Source organism: Leopardus geoffroyi, chromosome X, assembly GCF_018350155.1.
Source record: "Leopardus geoffroyi isolate Oge1 chromosome X, O.geoffroyi_Oge1_pat1.0, whole genome shotgun sequence".
NCBI classification, from domain to species: Eukaryota; Metazoa; Chordata; class Mammalia; order Carnivora; family Felidae; genus Leopardus; species Leopardus geoffroyi.
Window position 1 is genome coordinate 115119138 of NC_059343.1, and position 24884 is coordinate 115144021.

General features: G+C 46.2%; 1 protein-coding gene across 5 annotated transcripts in view; it reads right to left on the reverse strand.

Annotated features, from left to right (window-relative positions):
* FGF13 (fibroblast growth factor 13) overlaps positions 1-24884 on the reverse strand; it is a 469640-nt gene that overhangs the window by 220857 nt on the left and 223899 nt on the right. The gene's annotated exons all lie outside the window — the stretch shown is intronic.

Below are 24884 nucleotides of genomic sequence, written 5' to 3' on the forward strand. Positions count from 1 at the left end.
CTAAATTCTATCTCCTGTGGCACAGAAGCATCTTAGTAGTTTCACATATTTGATTTAGAAGTATCTTCTTCCAGGTATTTCTGACTGGTCCCTAGACTCAACGTTTCATTGAAAAGAAAAGAAAAGAAAAGAAAAGAAAAGAAAAGAAAAGAAAAGAAAAGAAAGAAAAAAGGAAGGGAAGAAGGAAAGGAGGAAAGGAGGAAAGAAAGAAAGAAAGAAAGAAAGAAAGAAAGAAAGAAAGAAAGAAAGAAAGAAAGAAAGAGAAAGGAAGGAAGGAAGGTAGGAAGGAAGAAAGGAAGGAAGGAAGGAAGGAAGGAAGGAAGGAAGGAAGGAAGGAAGGAAAGAAAGAAGGAAGGAAGGTAGCATCTGAGCTACTACACCCTACTTAACCAGCCCCATGTTCACAGGATAGAGTCAAAGAGGTATCTGATTATGAAGACCATGTTATTATTGCTAAGAATGCAGTGAGAATTCTACAAATAATTGGAACCTAACTCCCTTTATCAAAAGAAGTGAACAAACTACATGTTGTGACATAGCATCTACAGACCGTTTGGTTTGCTAGGTCTCTAGTGTGTCAATTCTTGTTATTTGCAGCAACTCATTCTAATTTTCCCGGGAGTCTATAAAGTCATACTGCATACATGCACAATCAATGTCTTTTAAATGTAATCTGTGATAATGACTCACGTCTTCAGGCTTAATCTTCAGATGGAATCGATATGGTCTTGGCGGTTTTGAATTTAATGAATACTTTTAGTTGTATTTTATTTATTGAAAAGTCAAGTTCTTCTGCCAAAATGACCCAGTAAGTATATCATTGCATCTGTACTGTATTCATAAATAGCACTAGAGAGATTTAATCCAGCAACTCTATGAGAGCTACAAACAATAAATAGCTCAAGGGAATAGGATGCAAATAGCATATTCGGAAAAAAATAAACAAAAGGTGACATTCATTTGCAAAAATTCCTGATGCCTTACTGAAACGTACTGGTCAATCTAACTTATTTGATATTCATGACATGTAAATTAAAATAAATAAAGCCCAACTTTCCACTACCACCCAAGCAGTTACTCCATTCCAACCACCTTTCCATTGGGAATGGCAATGTGTTAAATCAACATGAGACCAGTAATAGAATGTACCCGAAAGGGCAATGCAAGCATTAACAAATTTCCCTTTTAGGTAATGCTATATTGATATAAGCTAGTGGGCACATAACTGATTGTATTATGTTAAATGAAATCTAGGATCCCCATCCCACCTCAAATTACTGAAATGTAATTAAAGAACTTTGCATATTTCTATGCTTCTAGTCTGTGCCACAGATATATTTAAACTAACTTATTTCTGATAATTAAAGTTGCACATGCCTGCTGTGGAAAATTTCGAAATTAGGAAAAGCAGAAAGAAGCTAATAGCTACACATAAGCCCACCAACTAGAGATAATCTTCCGTCGGTATCTTCGCTTATTTTTTTTTTCCAGTTCTTTTCTCCACGTATTGTTAATTTTTCTCTCTTACTTGTATATCTCAATCTTTGCACATAACGCAACATAATAGCATTGTCCATGTTATTACAATTTATCATACACTTACATTTTAAATGGCCACATAATATGCTACCAAATAATCCCCTAATGTTGAATATTTAGGTTGTTCCCATTGTTGTTAGAATAAATAAGGCAGCAATGAACATCTACGTCAGATCTGCAGACAAATGACAGTGAAATTTTTTAGTTTTTGTTCTAGATGTAGAATTACAAGGTCAAAGGATATATGCATTTTAAGGCTTTAGATACATCCGGTCAATGTGATCTCCAGAAAGATTGAATGTGCCTTTCCAACTGCAGTATACTTGAATATCAGCCTTAACGTAATGCTCTTCAACAGTGAGTACTGTCAGTAAGTTACAAACAAACGAAATCACCTTCTGCCAATATTATAAATATTTATTTATTTAAAATATATTTATCTAAGAAAGAGATGATTTATTAATCTTAATTTTCTTGATTACTAGAAAAGGAAGTTACACATTTTCTCATAGGTTTATTGACTCTTTGTAGCTTGTATGTTGTAAATTGACTCTTTTAAGAGACTGGGCCCTTTTGAGACTGGGGCCATGTTTAAATCAATAAGATTCTAAATATTTTCAAAGAAGAAGAAATAAGGATTCCTTCTATCTCCCTAAGTTTATCCTAAATACCACTTGTCCAAGCCTACTTCCAACTTTCCTCAGTGGGGATAGCCAGCTTTCGCTATGACTTTATATATACAGATCAATTAATTTAACTTTCAGCTTCCTTTTCTTTAAAATTAAGATCTTCTGGCCCAATGGTTCCCACACTTTACTGTACATAAAAATCACCCGAGTGCTGGTTAAAAATGCAGATTCCTTGGTCTGTCTCCTAGAGATTCTGTTGAAGCGTATCTTGATTAGGATCCAGAAAGTATATTTTAACAAGCACTCCAAGCAATTTTGATAAAGATGATCTCGAGACCACACTTTGAGAAGCACCACTTTAACCACTTGTCGTAGATCTTGGCTAACCCAGAAATCCCATGGGAACTCTCCCGTGTTCTCCTCATCAGGTTCCTCTTCAGTGCTTTCCTGTGCCAATAGTTCCTTCAGTGAGTGTGACAACCCAGAAACACTCCCCACCACTTTGACAAATGCCCTGTATAGAAGAGAGCCATTCTGCCCCTGGGTGTGAAACACTGCCAGAGTCCCTTTGCCTCAAATTTTTAGAGTATCTCTAACCACTGCTGAGATTCCTGAGATGTGTGTGTGTGTGTGTGTGTGTGTGTGTGTGTGTTTAGTCCAATATCATGTTTCTTTTTTAACAACCTTAGATCTACTTGTTATCATTATCCCTCAGAGAAGACGAAGACCCTTCACACACATACAAGATGGTAGAACTAGAACAGAAAAGGATATAGAGAACAAAGAGCATACGACTGCCTCTCTTTGGGAATCTACGTATCAGTATCCTTTCTACGCACAATGGAAAAACAACAAGGAGTTGGGAAGATAAACACTGACATTAAACAGTGACTGCTCATGTGCCTCTCAGATAATAAAGGTCTTGCCAAACTCCTTGCCAAAGCTGTCATCCTATGTCCAGGATGATTCTGATTTTAGGCCAACGTTGGAGGCTAAGGTGTATGTGGAGTACGTTCCCTTGGGATGCCCACCACACAAGAGCAGAAATGGGCAGAGTGGGACAGTGGGTACACACTGGGCAGTTTTTGGCAGGCAGAGGGCAATTTGTGTGGAAGTATGCTAATATTTTGGACACTGGGAGTTTCCATGACCCCTGGGCCTTTTTTCCCTTCCTTCCTGGCAGCTGCAGTTAAGGAGGGCTCACCATGAAAACAGCCGCGTTCGTAGTTGGTAAGCTGTTAGAATGTTGGAAGAATTTATTTCTATCTCAGTCTATGGAATGGAATGGTCCAGCTAGCATGACTGTCTGCTTCTTTGATACATTTTTTGTCCTAAGTGGGTTGAAGGAGACAGGCTGAAGAAGTGATCCTTCTAGAGATACCTTTTAGTTTAATAACATTATGAGAATCCAAGCCCAGGAACTACTCAAAACATAGAGCCAAAAACTTGCAAGAGCCAAGAGCGAACACACAGGGCCATATTGGGAGGAAGTGGCTATCAGTGCTGCCCTTACTGCTTCAGCAACCACAGTATCCAAGAAATAATTGTAAGACAATTTCTAAGAGCTGCAAAGACAAGACCCCAGAGAAGTAGTAACTCGGTGATTCTCTGGACAGTAATATCATCATCAGGTTGTCATACATGCCTACTGGTAGCAAGGACAATTAAAGAGACTCTCTCTCTCCAGGGCTTTTCCCAGTACATTTACTGGCCATTTGACCTCTTGTCAGCATAAAACGCTAATAATCATTGTTCCCTCTTCCAACTCCTCCTCTCTCAGCTCCCACATCTGAGCTTTGTCTTGCCCTTAAAGGGCCCCAATATGTCCACACTTCCGCATTCAGACTGCAAATAAAGAATACCCCCACTTGGCTCTGTACGTGTGCTCGATACTTCTCTTGGGCCTCCTTACTTGGCCACCTATTTTGGAGGTGTGTTAGTGTTCTATCACGGCAATTTCCTCCAGAACAAACCTTTGGTATTCATATTACTGCCCAGAATGATTTAGGAAGAACCTGAGGTCCCTGCTTCAGCCCAGACAGTCCACCAGTTGGGCCTTCGCCCTATCCAGATGTCCAACCAGAGGAAGGAATGAGTGTCCATTTTCCAGGTTCTCCTGCTTATGCTTTGAGTTCTCTGTCTACACTACTCTAGGTGCCTGGCCTCGTGTAAGACAAACCGTTTGACAGCTCCTCTTCCTCCTTCAGTCTGCCGAGTACAAATATCAGCCAGATGGAGGCTTTGGGCCCACGGTCTTCACACTACATTCTTTGGGTGTCAACGGTTGCCCGCATGCTGATGGCGGCTAAATTTCTACCCGTAGCTGGACCTCTCAACTAAGCCCCATTTCCGTATCATCAGCTGGGCATCTCATCTGTACTCGGCTGGCCTGCTACCACAATTAAACCCAAATCTTCAAATTCACAGGTCAATAAGCCCAAAGGGACCTCCGAGATGTATTCTCTTTTCTTATTTCCCAGCTTCAGCCTTCAGCCCCAAGTTCCCCCCAGACCCTCAAATAGAATGCTTATAATTACAGGCTTTGGAGTCAATCAGACATGGATTCAAATGCTGGCTCAGCTTTTTCTCGGCATTGCGGTCAAACATTCTACCCTTTCTCTTTTTCCAACGTTATTGAGATACAGCTGACAAATAATGTTGTGTAAATTTAAGAGGCACATGATGATTTGACGCTGTATATAGGGTGAAATGATTACCACAATAAGGTTAGTTAACACTTCCGTTATCTCACATAGTTACCTTTTTTTGCATAGGTTGTGACAACATTTGAGATCTACTCTGCTAGCAGTTTTCAAGTATACAACACAGTATTACTAACTATAGGTACCGTGCTCCATTCTACTCTTTCTGAAGGGGAATTTCCTTAGCGTTCAATTAGGGATGATAACAGAACCTACTTCCTTTCCATGGTGGCTATGAAGATGAATTGAGAAAATGTAATTACAGCACGTGCTTAGCTCAAAACAGGTACTCATGAAATGGTAGCCATTGTCACCCTAACTCTAATGTTTTAAATGTGTATCTACTTGACCTTAGCCAAACCATTCAAATCTTCCTTCAGTGTCTTTCATTTGCATTAATTTCCCCAACCAACACGTATCTATTGTGCATTTGCTACGGCGCCTGGAAGTGTGTGGGCACCAAGGCCAAAGCAGTGAATAAGAGAGACACGGTCTGTATCCTCATCAAGCTTACAGACTAGTGGGCAAAGATCTGCTTCAAAAAATACAACTCTGATCAATATTATGATGGGGGAAGTCTGTATCAATAGTTCAGCCCCACAGCAATGAGTTGCAAATCATTTATGACCAGCCTCTTGCTTTGCTAATCCAGGCCTGCACGTGGCCACCAAATTCATTTTCCTAAAACACTGCTTTCTTCACGTAAATCCCTTCCCTAACCTTTCAACAGCTCCCCGCTTCTTACGAGATATGGCCAAACTCCCCAGCCTGGCCTTCGCGAGGTACCATATGCCCAAACACACAGGCTTTGGGGTTAGATATATGGATTTAAGTCTGGGCTCTGCTACTCACGAGGTATGGAAACTTCAGCTCCTCCAAGCCTCACTGACCTTCCTTGTCAAATGAGGAAACAATCGCTCTTCCGCATCTGGGACTTTTCCATGGTTCTCCCTGGCCTGGAATGCCTTCCCCAACCCTTCCTTTGCCATCTCTGTCTGAATGGCTCCCATGTATCCTTCAACCAGCGCCTCAGTAGGAATGGCAGATCACATAGAAGAATAAAGAGATAATGTAGCTGATGGTAGATGTCGGTCAGGGTCTAAATCCCTGATCCAGTGAAAAGTTCAGGGGAGGGAGGGTGCTTAATCCTGCCTTGCTTGGCTAAGCGAACAGGGATCCCAGGCTTGGAATGGTTCACGCTCCACTGATCGCTAACTACTCTGAACACTATTTCCACTGTGCTGGTTCAAAAAAGTTTTTAGGAGGCCACCTGAGTCTGGGCACACTTGCTGATTAACCTGGACACATGCCGAAAGAGCACACCTCACCAAACTTCTATGGGGCTGATGGGTCTCTGTACTCACCGCACATCTAGGGCCCGCACGATCAGCTCTAATAGTTTGCAAGTGAATGCATGGGCCAGGGCAGCGGTCCAGATTCAGATCTGAACCAGGATTATTCCCTCTGTGATCACGGAACCTAAAAGCCCACACTTCTGTTCTTCTTGATGAGGCCAAACATTTGCAGGACTCTCTCAAACACCTGTTGGAGCAGGGAACCACCTCTCAGGCTGGAGGGCACACTGCTGACAAATTGTTCCACGTTTACAAAGCTTGGCCGTAATATCGGCGGCTTCTGAAGTTAAATCCCTCTTGCCTACATACATGCCATGGGATCTTTCTCCAGCTATAAGAGGCACATTCGCTCTCTTGTTTAAACAATGCTTCCTCTGCCATTAACAATCACAACCCAAATTAAAATTTCCTAATGGTGCTGGAAACAAGGCAAAAGGGAGGGAGGAAGAGCCCTCCTTTATTCCTCGGCATACCTTTTAGCTACCTAAAATCTGTACGTTGTCTCAGGGCAAGTACTACCTGTGTCATCAGTGAGTAGTATAGGGTCAAAGCTAAAAGCAGGTGGTCCATAGATAGTTTTCGAACATCGACTCAGGGCCAGGCCAGGCACTTTACTAGGCACTAAGTAGTTGCTTGGTACATATGTAGTGGACTGAATTGACGACTGTCATGCTTCCTCTATGCAGTCACTGAGGCAGACCCCGGAGGGCCCCACACCCACTTCATGCCTCAGTTTTCTGAGGCAGAGACACGGGGACTGTTTCACCTTTGATCAACATGTCAAGACTCCCCTTTTCCTCTGTGCCTCCTTATTATTTGAAAGCACCCATACCGTTTTAAAAAAACTTTTTTTTAATGTTTATTTATTTTTGAGAGAGAGGGAGCGCGAGAGAGAGCATGCAAGTGGGAGAGGGGCAACGAAAGAGGGAGACGCAGAATCCGAAGCAGGCTCCAGGCTCTGAACCGTCAGCCCACAGCCTGACATGGGGCTCAAACTCACAAATCGTGAGATAATTACCTGAGCTGAAGTTGGACGCTTAACCGACTGAACCACTCAGGCACTCCCATCCATACTTTTTTTTTTTTTTTTAACAGAAGGTTCCTGAGAACCTTCTGAGAACCTCCTGAGAACCTTTAACTGAGAGATGATGAAATGCCCCAAGTTTGCTGGGGAGGGGAGATTCATGAGAGAGCCAATCGAAAGGAGAGTCATTTCTTTTAACATCTTCATAAAACATGATTTTATAGATAGGAAGGAGAGAATCTGCGTCACCTGCCCTCCGTGTTCAACTGGCAGCCAGAGAGAGAAATGATGGAGTGAAGCTATTTGGTGATTTATTGTTGTCACCCTCTCTTCACTCCTGTCGTCTCTCTTAGGCCGATAGCCAGGGGCTCGGGAGGAGACTGTGTGAGTGAAATTGTAAGAACATTTCCTCTCAGCGAGGAAAGATCTTTCTGGCACTTGCTTTCATGCCGGTGGGTTCAGCCTCCCCTCTGCACTCCTTCACAATTCAGTCAGGTCCACCGAGTCAGAAGCCACGTTCAGTGCCCCCCCCCCCCTTGTTTTCTCTCAGATCCTCTGGCCTTTATTTACTTCTTTATTCCAGGCTAAGGTGGTTGTTGCTGTGGCTTACATATTCGAAGGGCTTAGATGCAGAAAAAGAAAAACCGTGTGTGTGTGTGTGTGTGTGTGTGTGTGTGTGTGTGTGTGTGTGTTTGGAGAGGTGGGGGCTGATCGGAACGTGAAGAAACTGAAGCTGTGCCGGCCGTGGGTTGACGTTGACATGTGTGAGTAGGAGAAAACGCAGGGAAGCGTTTGTCAAGCCGGTTACAATTCTCCCGCCACGTGAACCAGAGCGCGCTGCCCGGGCTGTGCACTGTCCTCCCATCTTTTCAGCCTGTTCCTGGGTGCAAAAGTCCAGTCCCATTGGCTTTATTCTCTCCATTTCTGGAACACTGGTACCAAAGGTGCCATTCTAGGTGAGTGTGGTGATGCCTCATGAGAAATCAATGTGCCTGGCCCAGATGACATAGGCCCGCAGAAGCATTCCGTACGTCTCACGAGAAAGCAGCATAAGTCACCGTATGCGTGGCAGGCCGTGGCAAGAAAGACTTGGCTATCCTTCACCTTCGATCGCTCCAAAGAAGAAACTTCCACGCGGTGTATTGATACCCCCCCCCCCCAACGCCTGTTTGTAGCCTTTCCCAAGGTTAGTAATAAACGAGACAACTAACTCCCATTCCCAGGAGATGGCCTGCGATTCGGGCCTGAAGCAGGGGAGCTAGGCCAGCTCCCTAAGTGAGGTCACTCACTCTCAGCCTGAAAATCGGAAATGACACAACTACGCGTGTGTGCGGATGCGCCTGTGTTCTCACGCGTGCGCTGCCAACATGTGTCTGTGCCCTGGGTTTATTAACACCGAAGGAGATAAGTTTGACCGAGAGAACATGGGAGATGAGTAAAAGAAGGGCTCCAGTTGTACGTGACCACAGATCCTACCAGGCCTCAGAAGTCAGAAACGTTCTTTTTGTTCGGATGAGTCGAAGCCAATTTTGCGATGCGTCTGCCGCCACGTCAGGGCTCCCGCTGGACGCCCCGCTGCGTTCTCAGTTCCCTAAGCTGACCGTGTGACTCCACGGTGCGCACACCTGCGCTAACCCGGGGTGCCACACGGAACCCCGTCCTGCCTCCCCCGGAGCATGCTGACAGGCAGAATCGCCACCGTCGTCTGCTATCCCCTGGCGTGCGGACGCTGGACCTCTTGATTCTCATCCCCTCACCTCTCTTCCTCCTGCCACATCCACACTGTCTGGCACCTCGGTCCAGAACCTGGGTTTCTCTTTGCCACGCCCTGAATGCCACGAACAGCCGCTACCTCAAAGGCGTGTCCTGAACGCGAGCATGCTCACCGTCCTCACCCCACCAGCGCTCTGCTGGACTCCTCCACTGGCTTCCTAATTTATCTACACTTGCAGCTTTGCTCTCTTCCACTTAATGATTCACACGATGCCCAGAGCGACCCTTTCAAAACCAAAAAAATTTCATCGTGTGGCCTCTCAAAACCATCTGATGGCACCTCATGTGGCTTCGAAGGAAATCCAAACTCCTCAGCGTGGCCTACAAGGCCTTCGACGGCACAGGCCCCACTCGCCTTCCTGGCTTCACCTCCTCTGACTCTCCCTGGGGTCGCTGCTCTTGTCTGTCCTTCGGACCTAAGCCACTTGTTCCTGCCTTAGAGGCGTTTGGCACTTCCTCTGCCCTCTCTGCCTGGACCGCTGTTTCTTCACTGAGAAGAAAGACCTTCCTACCGCCTCAGACCTGCCTCGCTGAAAAGACTTCCCCCCAATGACCCTCCTCCCATCCCCTCACCCCGCTGTATCTTCTTCAGAGCATTTATGACACGATGATATTATCTTGATCCCGAGGGATGTGGTCTGTCTCTTGCACCGCTGTATCCCTAGCGGATCATCTGGCACATAATCAGTATTTGCTGATAGGCCTCCTAGATCCGCTTCGAATCTATTTTTGAAGTCGGTAATTCCTCTCTCCTCCCCAGTTTCAGTCTTCAGCATCTGGACTGACGTAGTTGATTACGTTATGACACGGAGGGTGGGGCTGCGTGCTGGACTCTTACCCAGGCCTGGCCGTTCTGCCACAGGCTCTAAGCCCCATGGCCACCGTGCGCGTCTCTGTGTCATACGTCACCAGGACACCTGCACAGGACGGTGGGGAGCTTAGCATGCTGGAGGCACATCTGCCTGTGGCAGGGGCCAGGGCAGAAGATTACATGCCCCCCCCCTCTTTTTTTGTACCTCTTCCATGTTCCCTTTATGTCCATAGCGGTCCCCTTGTCAGGAGCCATCAATATGCCCACCTCCAGGAGTCCCGGACTCTTGCGAATCTCTGAGCTTTGGATACGCGGGGCTCCCTTTCTCTCTTCCATCCAAACTCCTACAGAACCTTCCAATTCCAGTATAAACACCGCCGCATCTGCAAATATTTCCCCTACTCTGCATTCCTTCCTCTGGTTCCCACCACATATCATACAGTGACTTCCCTTCTAAAGTGTAAGCTCCGTGAGGTCAGGGACTGGGTTTCTGCATTTACACAGCAGAACGGGGTCGTTGATTCATTCATCAATTCAATCACTCATGAGACATTTCTCGAGCACTTACTAATCAGGAAAAGGTCCGAGACCAGTGCTCTTTCCACCATGACGCATGCCACAGTTACAGATAGTGACTCCAGTTGAATTTCCAGTTAGTTTAACAGGGTCAGAAATCATGAAAATTGAATAATGAATCTCTTGCCATTTTGCATCCAGGCAGATCTGAAGAATCAGTAAACCAGAAGCTTTCTGAGAAAAGAAACCCAGACTGTGGTGTAGAGAGAGAGAGGAACCGATGGAAGTTTTGAAGACAAGGTTAATAGACATGTAGGGCAAAGAGGAATGCCAACCGAAGTTCAACAGGATTTTCAGAAGGAGGTAACAGAGAGAACAGAGGAGAGCAAACATTTTAAGATATAATGACAACAGTTTCCAAGAACTGAGGAAAAAAACATGAATCCTCAGACTTAAAAAACCTACAAAGTTCCAGGAAGGATACACAAAACCAAATGTGTACCTTTGTCGTGAAATCTCTATACTGTCGTGAAATTATAGGACCTTGAAGAAAAACAGAAACTATTTCAAGATGAAGAAAAACAGTAACAGTGCCTACAAAAGATAGACAATCGGATTGACTTCTCAATAGTAACAGAAGGCGTGGCATTTTCAAAGTGCTGAGGTTGGCAGTGGGGGCTAAGACATCTTTACCCAGCTAACCTATCAGTCAAAGAGTGGAAGTAAAATTTCAACATCATCAGACACAGGGAGACGTAGTTGATTGCTTAGAGAACTTCACAAGAAAGTACTGTGGTTCAGAAGGAAGTCAACTGAATCCAAATGAAAGGAGTGATATGCGGTTTGCAAATATCTTCTCCCATTCTGTTGGTTGCCTTTAAGTTTTGCTGAGATTATTTTCGAAAAAAAAAGAAAAAGGAGAAACAAAAAGATCTGGTTCCCAGTGAAACAGTCTCCAATCTCTACCAGTTTAAAAGAAGCTTAACAATTAAAAACAGGAAAAAAACCAATAATGGTTTACCAGGCAATGATGATTGTCCCTTGCGTACAAGCTTCTAGGACATCAATAAAAAATGGCTCTCCAAATTCCCATGACTGAATATGCCAACAGTTAAATTTTAAGGTTGATATACTGCTGGAAAATATTATTGTGGAACAGACGACAAGAAAACTGACAAGTCTATAAAAAATGAAAACGGGAACATGAGTAGGGACCAATAAAACTATACTCTATCAGCTGAAAAGCCATCACCTAGTCTAGGGGAGCCGTTTCTCCTGGTGTAGCGAGGTCTGCAGCCATTAAGCGAGGCAGAAGCCGGCACCCTGGAGTGTTAGAGAAGTCGCCTGGAGGATCCCTAGCTCACCCACACTGCAGACCAGGCTGAGACTTTTTCTCAAGTAGTTAAAGCACCTATATTCGCAGGGTTTGTACCATTGTTTAATAAGACAGGAACGTGTGGTCCAAGTGGATCGCAGGCTGTCACGATTATTGCTCACTCCAAACAAGGAGTCCCCAGACCCCAAACTAGTAGATCAAAAGAACACCGACTTGTGTCAGGATACCTTAGGCATGGGGGCGTAGAAGCAGTGCAACTGAAGTTTCAAAGAAGCCCTTTCCAATTCCCAGGGAGACACCGGTTTAGTAATTGCATCAGTGTGTCTGGGCGGGGGTGGAGGGGCTGTGGTTGGGTTCGAAAGGAAAACGCGGTCGGAACAGCACCAATATTTCTGACAATGACACAAGGTGACTGGGGCAAACTGAATCATCTAGAACATCTAGGATCCTTTGCACACATGTGTGCTGAGCACCCGGCAGGCTCTAGACTCTTTGCTAGGCACTGGGGAAACAGAGGCATTCAAGTGTAGGGCTTGCCCAGAAGCTACCTCCATTCTAGAGCGGTGGTTCTCAACGGCATTGGCTGCACGATGAAACTCTGGGTGGGAGCACTGAAAATTCTGTAATTCAGAGGTTCTTCATCTTGGATACACATTAACATCCCCTTGGCCTTACCCCCAGACATTCTGACTTACATGACCTATGGTTGAGCCAGCCCACTTGGTCGTGTTTAGAAGCACTCCCAAGCAACTTTAATACCAGGGAGAGAACTACCAAGTGAGCTGGGGGAAGAGACGTGTGCACCCCCAGAGAACAAACCACACGGGCTACTTTTCTTCCTCGACGATTTAGGACTTGAGCTGAGAGAATATATTGAAAAGTGAGACTTGGTAAAAAAAAAAAAAAAATACATTTTTCTCTAATGTGACAGGAATCCAAGTGTTAGGAGTCTGTGCTCCTTCTATTAGGGGTTTACTTATTATCTACAAATCAATATGAAATACAGAAGAGTACTCTGAAATCCCAGGGACTTCATAAAAGATGGAAACACAACTGCAACCCAACCAGAAGGAAAGAATGGCTCAGGAAATCTTAGTGGTTTGAACACTGAGAAGGGGCCCAGATCCAGACTGGGCTGGGTGGCAGAGAATCCCCCTAAACTCTGGGATTCCTGGGCCAGGGAGCGGACTGAGCACAGGATCCACAGAACAGACGGTGCGGAAGCTTGTGCCTTGGTAACAGGGCGGTGACCCCTCGGATCCTTCCATGGAAACAGAGTCTCTCTCTCCCTCATATGTAGGTCTCCTCTGAAAGGAATAATAGAACTCTTTACCTGGCTAATTAGAATACAAACACGTGTTAGAGACTTTAATTTTCATAAACACAGGATAATGAGGTGCCTACTCTGACAACAGCTTGTGCCAGGTGCTGCCGCACGGATAAGTAAGCTCAGGATGGAAACGAGGCTCGCTGCACTCCCCCAGCCAGCTGGCTCACAGAACCTAGGGGCCCCCGGAAGGAAATGAGCCGCTGCAGGGGCCCTGGGGACTTTCAAATGCACATACAAATACACACTGCCCTTGGGGAGCTCAGTGGCCTGCTTTTACTCACATGGTATTTTGGTCTGATGCATTTTAGTCACATTTTGTTTGGGGAGGGGGAGTATATACACATTGCGCTGTCATGAATGGAAGTGACTAAGAAATTGACAAAGGGGCCCTAACGTGCTCTGGCTTTGTGAAATACTTTGTCAGTAAATCGGGTTGTCTAGGCCACGTCTCCCGTAGGAGAAAGTCAACATTAGAGCAGGTCACGATGGTCGTTAGTCTTCATTCCCAAATCTTCAACCTTCCCAAATCTTTATTCCCAAAGGAACTCTCATTGTCTATCTGGTAGTATGGCTCCATCAATGAGCCACAACTGGGCCAAAGAATGTGGCTCTTTCTGCCAATGCGGCAGTATGGCCATATTCTGCTCTGCTAGTCTGGATTTATGATGCCAAGTTCACAGGTGTCACACAGGTCAAATAGATACAGAGGAAACTCACCTACCTCGTGGGGTCATTTTTGTGAAAGAGCTTGAAAGAGTTGGGTCAGAATCATGGAAAGAAAGTCCAAAGAATCCAATTCAAACTATTGTCAAGTGAACCCTCCGTCTGGTATGTTGGGAATGATTGTCCCCAGGCCGGTGATCAAGCCCCGGCTCTATCATTTACTCACAGTCAGTGGTTAGGGGTACTTCGAACACAGTGCCAGGGAAGACCTCCCTGAGGGTGACGTTCGAGCAGAGACCTGAGGTTTCCATCCTCCTAGTGGCTAAGTCACCTATTTTTTCCCCCTCCATTTAATCGCTTAGGCAATTGGTGGCACAGGCTCCCTCAGCCTGGTGCTCTGTGTCTCCTTTCCCCAGCATTCACGTTTTGGTTGCCCAAGGATGTGCGATGATACGGGCAGCATCGCACCGCGGCCGACAGAAAAGTCTCATTTGTAGCCCAGCTTAAAAGAATAAAATGAATTTTAAAGTTTGGCAGATTGTGGTTCCGCCTGGCGATCCCTAAAGAGTAAGCTGCTGCCTTTTCTTTCCTCTTCTAAAAATAGATGGCTGCGTCAGTGAGGTGCTGCGTAACAAAGAGGCTGCACGGCTCTCATGCCATTTATTTCCGATTATTCAAGTCGGTGAGGGCAGACTCTTTGGTGCCTGCCTCCCCAAGGGATGGTGGCCACACAATGAAAGAGTGAGGTGCACAGACGCACAGATGCCTGTTAGGAAAAGCCTTGCCAGGGGCCGGGGCGGGGGGTGGCGCTTTCTTACCTCAGCTTATCTAACGGAGCAGGAACTACACTCTCCTAGTGCCCAGGGCAGTACAGCATCACCTCCATTAAGGCAGAATCAACGGGAAGGACATTCCGACATGTCTCAGTCCCTCTTGGTCACATGTCCACTACCTTCCCTCCTCCCCCCCCCCCTTCCCTAACACATTGATAACAAGACTGTGGGCTGGGAAGGGACGGGAGTTCAAGTGCACAAGTTGCAGCTACAGTTCCAGTAACTCAACCTTGGGAGAGAGAACAGAGGCTGAGTCGAAATGCCCCAGAGCCTAGGCATTACATTCCCGACATTAATACGACTATAGGAAGCATCCCAGGTGGACTTTTCATTTTTGGCTCGGTTTCCAGCTCTGGGGAGGGCAGACTTAAAGAGGCCCAGCTTCAGATAGACGGCACCCTCCACCCCAAGCATGCTCCCAGAGGGCACGGCTGCTAGGTGCTTTTTGGGATTCTCCTGAGAGTCTAGCACCTTCTTGGCTTTCTGTTCGGGGTCATTCTGGGTATCTAATTTGTTTCTGATCTCATGATTACATTTATTTTTTCTTTCTTTCTTTCTTTCTTTCTTTCTTTCTTTCTTTCTTTCTTTCTTTTTTTAACGTTTATTTATTTTTGAGACAGAGAGAGACAGAGCATGAATGGGGGAGGGTCAGAGAGAGAGGGAGACAAAGAATCTGAAACAGGCTCCAGGCTCTGAGCAGTCAGCACAGAGCCCGACGCGGGGCTCGAACTCACGGACTGCGAGCTCATGACCTGAGCCGAAGTCAGACGCTTAACCGACTGAGCCACCCAGGCGCCCCTAAATTTATTTTCTTAATGAGCCATATACTGGGGCGGGGGTGGTGGTGGTGGAGAGGGCAGGTATTGGGAGGGTCATTGGCACCTTTATTTGGTTTTGAGAATTAAAAACCTAACTATTGTTCATCAAGTATCAAATAAGGATGCTGATGAGAAAGGCAGCAGCCTAGCAGTGCCTGGCTGGCTCAGTGGGTAGAGCATGGGACTCTTGATCTCAGGGTCTTGAGTTTGAGCTCCACATTGGGTGTAGAGCTTACTTTAATTTTTTCAATGTTTATTTATTTTTGAGAGAGACAGACAGACAGACAGAGTGTGGATGGGGGAGGGGCAGAGACAGAGGGAGACAGGGAATCCGAAGCAGGCTCCAGGCTCCAAGCTGTCAGCACAGAGCCTGACACGGGGCTCAAACCCGTGAGCAGTGAGAGCATGACCTGAGCCTAAGTCAGACGCTTAACCAACAGCCACCCAGACACCCCTGTAGAGCATACTTTAAAAAACAAACTGAGGGTTGCTGGAGGAGATGTGGGGGGAGGGAACGGGCTAAATGGGTGACAGGCATTAAGAAGGGCACTTGTTGGGATGAGCACTGGATGCCACACGTAAGAGATGAATCACTGGGTTCTACTCCCGAAGCCAAGACTACACTGTATGTTAGCTAACTTGAAAAGAGAAAGAAAGAAAGAAAGAAAGAAAGAAAGAAAGAAAGAAAGAAAGAAAGAAAGAAAGAAAGAAAGAAAAGAAAAATGATCAAATAAAGGTAGCCTGACATGGTTGAGAAAAGCATAGCATGTGAGGTCGGGAGACCTGGGATTTTTTTTTTTAATTTTTTTTTTCAATGTTTATTTATTTTTGGTACAGAGAGAGACAGAGCATGAACGGGGGAGGGGCAGAGAGAGAGGGAGACACAGAATCGGAAACAGGCTCCAGGCTCCGAGCCATCAGCCCAGAGCCTGACGCGGGGCTCGAACTCCCGGACCGCGAGATCGTGACCCAGCTGAAGTCGGACGCTTAACCGACTGCGCCACCCAGGCGCCCCATGGGAGACCTGGGTTTTAATATGTCTCCAAGCAGGTGGAAGAAAATGCATTGAGAGAAGACAGAAAGGAAGAAAAATACGCCAAAATGATCGTAGTGGATTTATCTGTGGAGTGGCAACACACGTGGCTTTTTTCTTCTTTATCATTTTCCACATTTTTCAGATTTTATCTAATAAGCATGTCAAATCAGAACGCTGACATCATATAAGATAAAAGACTGGGGTTAGAATCTCATTTTAATCATTTCTGATAGGTGTCACTTGGGAGCCCAGTACAGTCCCTTCTTCGGACCCTTAGCCTTCCCGCTTATAAAGGGAGAGGCAGAAACTGGAGGGGGAGACTTCAATTCTAACATCCTGTGTTGCTGACACATCTTGGGGGGTAATATGAGTAGATATAGGCAATTTGAAGAGCTGGGACATGACCACTATTTCAAGGCACTGTGACCAGAGTTGCCGTGTGCTGCAGGGGCTAATCCTTTCTACAGGGTTCTGCCACTCAGTCCGAGAGCTAGCAGGTGTTGCTATTATCCTTATTTGCTCGTGAGTCACAGTCATCCTGATCCTGGATCTTGAAGTGCGGGATTGATAACAGACTATTCAGAACACCTGCCTTCAGCCGAAGCAATTTGTTTATTTCAAACCCTGCCTTGGAGCGTTCGTCGGAAACATACAAAACAAAGCACATCCATTATCTCATTTAATCCTTACAATCACACTATTAAACAGGAATATGTATCATTATGCCCCTTTTTCATGAATGATGAAACAGGCTCCGAGAAGCCCACGGCGAGGTCCCAGCATCTGAACCCATGTCTGCTCACACACGCTAAATGCAACTCTACGAATATTACTGAAACAAAACTGGGGGCAGCTGAGTTTGCTAGGAGATGGGGGGGGCGGGGAGGGGGTGGTCACAGAGCTTCTAGCCCTCTCCATCCCGTTTTCCTCCGCTCAGATCCTCCAGCAAGAAGGATTTGTTGTTGTGCTTTTCCCTTAGTCCCTGGGGCATGAAGATAATGATGAGCACTGTAAAAGCCTCCACCATCACTCCCACCCAGAGCCAGAGGCCTGGGAAGCTTGGGGGTGGGTGTGGAGGAAGCTGAGAATCCCCAATGAGAGCAGGTGGTGATTATGCTGTGCTCTGGGCTGCTCCCAGGTGAGAATTCTTCTAAGCCAAGAGAGAAGGAAAGATGTGAAAAGCCGCCATGGCAAGCCCCCAGGTTTAATGACATGTCAGGAAGAGGCTTCCCGACTTTGTTTTACGGTCCCGGTTCATTTCAGTCCCAGAGCAGAGCCAATCGCGGGCACCTGGGTGGCTCCATCGGTTACGCGTCCAACTTCGGCTCAGCTCACACATGATCTCACGCCTCGTGGGTTCGAGCCCCGCGTCGGGCTCTGGGCTGACAGCTCAGAGCCTGGAGCCTGCTTCAGATTCTGTGTCTCCCTCTCTCTCTGCCTCTCCCCTACTCGCACTCTGTCTCTGTCTCTGTCTCTCTCAAAAATAAACACTAAATTTTTTTTTTTAAAAATTCAAAGTACAGCCCATTGATGTTTTAAGATCCAGGGCATTAAATTAACACTGGCTTCTGATGAACAAGGGCAGCCTGTGGAAGGGTATCGCTTCCCAGCCTTGTGCTAACATGACATCCCTATCACAAGGGCCAATGACAGCAGGGCGTGTGTGCAAGCAGAGACAGTGAGGGTGGTCGAAAAACAGCAGGATTTCCAACTGGTGTCAGCAACTCTATAACCTGCTCAGTAAGTGTCACTGGACACGTCCTATGATCTCTTAGAACTTCACTTTTTGCATCAGTAAAATGAAGATAATAAATCTATCCCACAACACGTTTATGAAGATTACATTAGGACATTTTCCTAAAGCATGGGGCAACTATTCTCTCCCCATGTTAATGGGTAGTTGATGGCTACGTATGTGAATCAGGGTACCCGTGGGCAGAAAGAGTGCTCATCCAATGATTTTTGAAAACAATGAAGTTATTGTGTTTATAGTCTCACACCACCAACTTCTCAGTCTATCATGAAGTCTAGAATCTGCTCAGAAGCTCCATGGACAGCTCAAGGCTGGCCAAGAGTGTTAGGCTGGCCCAAGAGAGCCATTCCGGACCACCAATGTATTCGGAGTGTATCGACACAAGATCAAGCTATGACCCACAGATCTTCCTACCTTTGCCCAAGAGGCACCATATGTCAGGAGTTGCCAGGGCGGAGGAATCCAGCTCGAGGTCAACAAGCACATAGGCTGGCTCCAAGCTAGTTCCCAAGGCCCCCGGTCCTGACCAGGTTCGTCACCTTTCACCACCATCAGGAAGACCGGCTGGCGATACTTGCCACATGCAAGGAATAGAGTCCATTTAAGAAGATGCTAAGGCAGCTTAGCCTGGAGAAAACAGTGGTATCTTGGGAGGGTCATGGTGGGGCGCCCATAGAGATAGGGCAAAACCAGCAAGATGAGAAAGTTCAAATAGGGGCCAGGAGGTCAAAGCATAGCAAAATGGGAACATCGCCTGAAAGAATCCAAAAATGAGAAGGCCACTGCAAGTTCGGAAGGGGTGGTCTTTCTTTCTGTCATATCAGGAACATTCCACTGTGTATCCCGATTCTGCCTAAAGCCAAGCAACGGGCTGAGATGGGAAGGAGGCATACGTCAAGAGAAATAGACTGCGGCCCTATGGAAACCCAAGTGAGCATCTAGCATCTGTCTTTGAAACTTGGCCTCTACAAACATGGCTCCGGCAGGTCAGCTGTTGAAATTTACAAGGTACCAGCTATCCTAGCTACACTAGGTACATTAGATTTAATTATTGAATCATTTGCCTAGGATAACACTGGTAAGTACCTGGCAGAACCAGGATCGGGTGGATCTCATTCCAAAGCCTAGGCTTTTTTTGTGGACACTGTGAGACAGGCAGGTCGCTTGGCTTTCCTAAACCTCTTGCCCTCTTGCAGTAACTTGTCCCATTGCTGGATCCTTACCAGTATCTGACAGCTGGTTCCCCAGGCCCGCAGGCTATTGGTTCATTCCCCCAGTACACAAAAGCCCTGACATCCCAGGCTGTTTTTATGCAAGAGAGGCCTTGTGATCCCTGACAAATCCTTGGATGACTAAAAAGAACCCCCAACTTATGCCAGGAAGGGGGAAATTACCCTCTTTTCTAGGACAACCTGAAAATCTTTCAGTGGATTTTGAAGACAACACCCAGAAAAAGACCCCTGGCCCCAGGAGGTACTCAGAAACAATTCTGTGACTTAAATGGACATATAAATGCCCAACACAGATTCTGAAAGAACAGCTCCTTCTGTTCCCCGGGGAAGGGAAGAATAGGGACCACCCCACCCCCGCATCCAGGTCCCTTAGCAAACAGCTTCCTGCCCTCTTAGAGACTGGTCTTTGCGTATATCCCAGAAGCAGCGTGACGCGTTTTATAAACATGTTTGGCATTGATCGAAAAAAATAATAACGCAGGCAAATTTGGTCCCCAAATCTGCAATTCCTCTTACATCACTTTAAGGTGACAAGGAGAGATTGATTAATCCGCCGTTGACGAATGGATAGTTTCATCCCCCTGACCTGTCTTCCCCCTTCATCTGCAGAGTGTACATGCTTTACTGACACTATAATGTTTCCCTGGAAGTTTACATTTTGAACTTTTCACAGTCGTTTTCATTTTGCGTTCGACATGCTAAACAAGAGTAGTTAAGTCCACACAGAAGGCAGGGAAAGACTCAACCACGGAGATGTTAAAGGTCACCCTTCAAATCAGAGGCAGATCTGAGAACAGAACACTGACATCCAAAACTTGGGCTCTGAAGGCATATTAATCCACAAGCCAGCTGTCCATACAAAGGAAAGGAAGAAAAATGTAACTGAATTAGAGTTAAAAACGTCTTCTATCAACATACTATTATTTAATGGACTCAGAGTAAGGGATTGATACAAATTGACCAAAAATGGGCAAACCAAGGAGCCGATGAAAGAACACAGGCTACCAGACCCACCCAACACCCACTGTATCAAAATCTTGAAAACACTGCTCAGGGATCTGCATTTTAATAGGCTTCCAGGTGATTCTGTCCTGCAACTATGTTTAAGCCCACGGGTTTACGACTACAAAGGCTCAGATTTGAAGTCCCATCCGGGTTCTGTTCTGCCTGGCCCTGAAGTTCCCATTTAAAATGGCAGCGGGAAGGGGCGCCTGGGTGGCTCAGTTGGTTGGGTGTCCGACTTTGGCTCAGGTCATGATCTCACTATTCCTGGGTTCGAGCCCCATGTCAGGCTCTGTGCTCAGGCCAGGCCTGGAGCCTGTTTTGGGTTCTGTGTCTCCCTCTCTCTCTGCCCCTCCCCTGCTAACACTCTGTCTCTTTCTCTCAAAAATAAATAAAGATTGGGGCGCCTGGGTGGCGCAGTCGGTTAAGCGTCCGACTTCAGCCAGGTCACGATCTCGCAGTCCGTGAGTTCGAGCCCCGCGTCGGGCTCTGGGCTGGTGGCTCGGAGCCTGGAGCCTGTTTCTGATTCTGTGTCTCCCTCTCTCTCTGCCCCTCCCCCGTTCATGCTCTGTCTCTCTCTGTCCCAAAAATAAATAAACGTTGAAAAAAAATATTTAAAAAAAAATAAATAAATAAAGATTGAAAAACATTAAAAAAAAAAAAAAATGGCAGTGGAGAGAAGGTGGGGCTAGTCCTCAGGCTGCGCCCAGGGAAGAAGAACTCCTTAAAGAGCCCTCTACAAGTCTGTGGAAGAGTGTTCTGACTCTTCCTCTGGTTACACCTGTTATTTGGCCCTGACATGTCCTCTGGATGTGCTTGTCACTCTTGTATCATCCTGGTATGAAGAGAAAACAAGCTGTTAGCAAAGACAACTCATTCAAACCCAGGCTATGCTTCCATAGCAATAAACTGCAAACACCGTTTTCATTACATCATCTCAAAACCCATTTGTAACCAGACAGCATCATTCCTTTTAGGGACAGAACCTTGTTATGATTTTCTTCTCTTGCACCTGAGCAGAAAAAGCCTTTACTCCTTAGAAACCCCAATTATATAGTTGGGTTACTGTTGGACTTGTGGAAATATAACGAATGAAATTGCCCAGAATTACAATAATAAACAGGGTGGGAAGGAAAAAAGAAAACCCAACCAACCAAACAGAAAGACAACTACGACACTGAATGAGTAACATTATATTTATTCTTAAAAAATAATATGATTTGACCCGTTTTGTGAATCTTTAGTGACTGGAAGAATTCAATAGCTTGTTTTTTTTGTTTGTTTTTTTTGTTTTTTTTTTTTGAATTTTGGTACAAAGATAAGACTCCAGGAAGAAATAACTTAATGGAAGCAACATGCCTCCAACCCAAGATTAAATCCAGGCCAACCCCGAGGGAAGGCTCTCACTGCCATCCTGTTAGTCATATTTGGTCTGTGCTTGAACGAGGTGAGCTAATGCCCCATTAATGAGAGCAAGGCTACCGCTGAGATAATTCCTCCCCTTCCAGGCCTTAAAAGTAAAGAAAATACAAAAATCCATGGAAGTTTTCCATGTGGTTTTGACAAACTTCAGTCACCAATTACAGATCAGTCATTAGCTCGCTCAGAGATCTTGCACTTAGGGCTCTTCCTGAGAGAGCTCCCCACCTTCACCTTCCTCCACTTGGCTGGACAGCAAACACCTGATGGCCAAGCAAGTATGAAGATCCAGGTAAAGGGGCACCGGACCAGACGGTTGGACCCGCTCCGGCTCCGTGAGCAGCCAGTGCCTTTCATTCCTTTCCTTGAATCTTCCCCCCGCCATTATTTTGCAGGTACCCCACACTGACGCAGGCCAACTTCCTGGCTTCCTGCCTGTTCCTTTCCCCATGCTCAAAGAGTAAAGCCTAGACCCTCGTGCTACACATTCCTCCTCAGCCTCCCTAGACAGTATACATTTATTTCTGCCCTTTTTCTTTAAAACCAATCTACCTGACAGCATGTTGACAGCTTCCGAACTCACTAATGGTTTCCAAAGCTATTGTAAAGCCAAGACCCTGCTACTGTTTCTGAGCTTGCTCGGACCTGTCTTGCCTTACCAACAGAAAAAATAAAAGGAAGAAGGAAAAAATAATCTTTCTTATTTGGACCTCCCCCCCTCCCCCCGCCACCGAACCAAATCTCATGCTCAGGTTGGGACAGTCCTGGTGAGAATTCCTTGCAGAGGAAAGGAAGTAGTGAGAAAGCTGTTCTAAGCAAAGGTTTGGCTGATCCTCTTTCAAAGTCCACCTGGTCAGGTCGGTCGGGTCCCATAGCAAATGCTTTGCTGTGTGTACCATATCCCACCCATATCCCCTTGGCAATCCCAGTTCCTGTACACAAGGACAGCTTTCCACATCACATATCTGCAATTTCTGCCAGCCAGAGTGCACTCTCTGACCACAGGAACTTGCTCAGCCTGGGCTTGGGGTCGGCTTGAGAGTAAATAATTTCCAGGAGGTTGGTGAATAAACACTCTAGTTTCCTCAACTCTGAGGCATGTTCTGCACAACTCCTATGATCCCCAGGATTACTGAACCCCCGATGCCCACAGTCGGAACTTGCTAAATAGTATACTCTGATATGGACTTACATTCCTTGTTTCCCTGTCTTACCTCCTTATTCCAATAATGGTGCCTCCTGGAATCACCTCTCAAATAATCCACTTGAGCTCCAATCCTGTCTCAGGGTCTCCTTCAGGGAGAAGTTGACTTATGATCTATCTTTACCATCCTTATCATTGCCATCCCCAGTCCCGTGACTGCCCCTCTCCAACCCCTGCCACCATCCCTATGTGACCATGTCTGCTTCAAAGCAAAATGGGTCTGGGAACAGTACTGGGCACAGCAGCCTTCTTGCCCACGGGTAAATGTCAACTCTCTTTCCAAGGACTATTCGTATGTGCACTTGACATACACAAGAGCAGTACTTATGAGGCTTTCTAGGCCTGTCCCTGCCCTGGGGGAAAGGCCTAGAGCATTTCTGAGGCAGCACGAGGATTTTACGGTCTATGACGAGGAGGGGCACTTGGTGAGCTGGCCAGAGAGGCTCACTGAAGGATGTCATATTAAAACTGCTACTCAGAGTCACTTGTTAGGAGTTATACGCCAAGACTCCTTGCTTAGTCCACTCAACTGGCCACTCTAGAAGACTCTCCAACTCAGGACTATATACTTGTTGGCTCTGGTCTAGATGACTAGGCTTCCCTGTGACGTCACACCATTCAACTGTGCACTCTGTACCTATTAGGGCAAATACCTTCTGCCACCTTCGTGATTCCATGTGGAAGGGTTGCTTGCAGTCTAACACCCCTGGCGTCTTTCCACTAGCTCACTCACCCCTCCCCGGGGACGGAGCAACTAGTCTATGTTACAAGTTTGGAAGAAGGAACTGGGTATATTCAGCTCAGCTCCCTCCTTTCTCTTCTTTGAAGGAGCATGTATTCTGGTCTGCTTGGCCAGGGACCTGGGCCACGATCTCTAAATAGTTTTATCAGAAATCAAGGTGATATGTCCATCTCCATCTGCCTCGCTACTGTTTCTCATTTTGTTCAGAACTTGGATGGAGAAGGAGGGGCTATTATTTATTGATCCACTCAAGCCTGAACGCGAGTTTGTGTCCTGTCATCTCATGCACTGTCGGAAAGGATCTCCAGGTGAGGAATCCCAGATCCTCAGGATTCAAGTTGCTGAGTTCGTGGGCTTCTCTTCGTCACTGTCATCAATTTCTGCACAATCTGAGCGAGGCAAAGGTATTCAGTACTCGCTGTGCGAACTCTGGGAAACCACCTAAAACTTAACTCACTTCAGTCAGAAGACTGTCAGGCAGATTGGACAGAAAGTCAAGTGCCTTCCCAAGTGCCCAGCATATAGCATGCAGAGGACAAATGATGGATACGTGTACATGGGGGGCTCTTTTGGTTTCTCCAATTTCTTTCTGTTCAAGCACCCAAACTGACCACGCTTACTTCTTACCCATTTGACAGCAAACGCATCTATACGTTCGTTTTCGTCCTAAATCACAAGAAGCTGCAAAGTGTGAACCGCAAGTAACCCTACAATGTTTGCGTCATTTTCCTCAATTGGCCCTGCTGGGGTTGCCCAAAGGTGCCTCCGGGGTTTGGGGAGGCCTGTTGATTGCAGTGAGTTGATTATCAGACAGCAAGAGGTGACTCGGAAACCGCACGCCAGGTCTGGGATGGCAGATTCTTCCCACTCTGACAATTCCAAGCCCGTAGTGGCCAAACAGTCCTCACCATGCTTCTCAACATAGACTCCTGGCATCTTTCACCAACTGACTGGAGGTGGCAAGTGAAGTAAACGTGTTTGAAATCTCTGATTTCAGCAGACGAGATCACAGAAAAGCAGGCTTTATAATGCAAGGAAGTTGGCAGGGGTGTTTGGACTACACGGCAGAGAAAGGGTCAACATCCTAATAGACCACCATCAGAAGGGGGCAGCAATGAGTCAGAGAAGGACGAGTTTGCAGTCTAACGCATCGCATTGATTATAAAT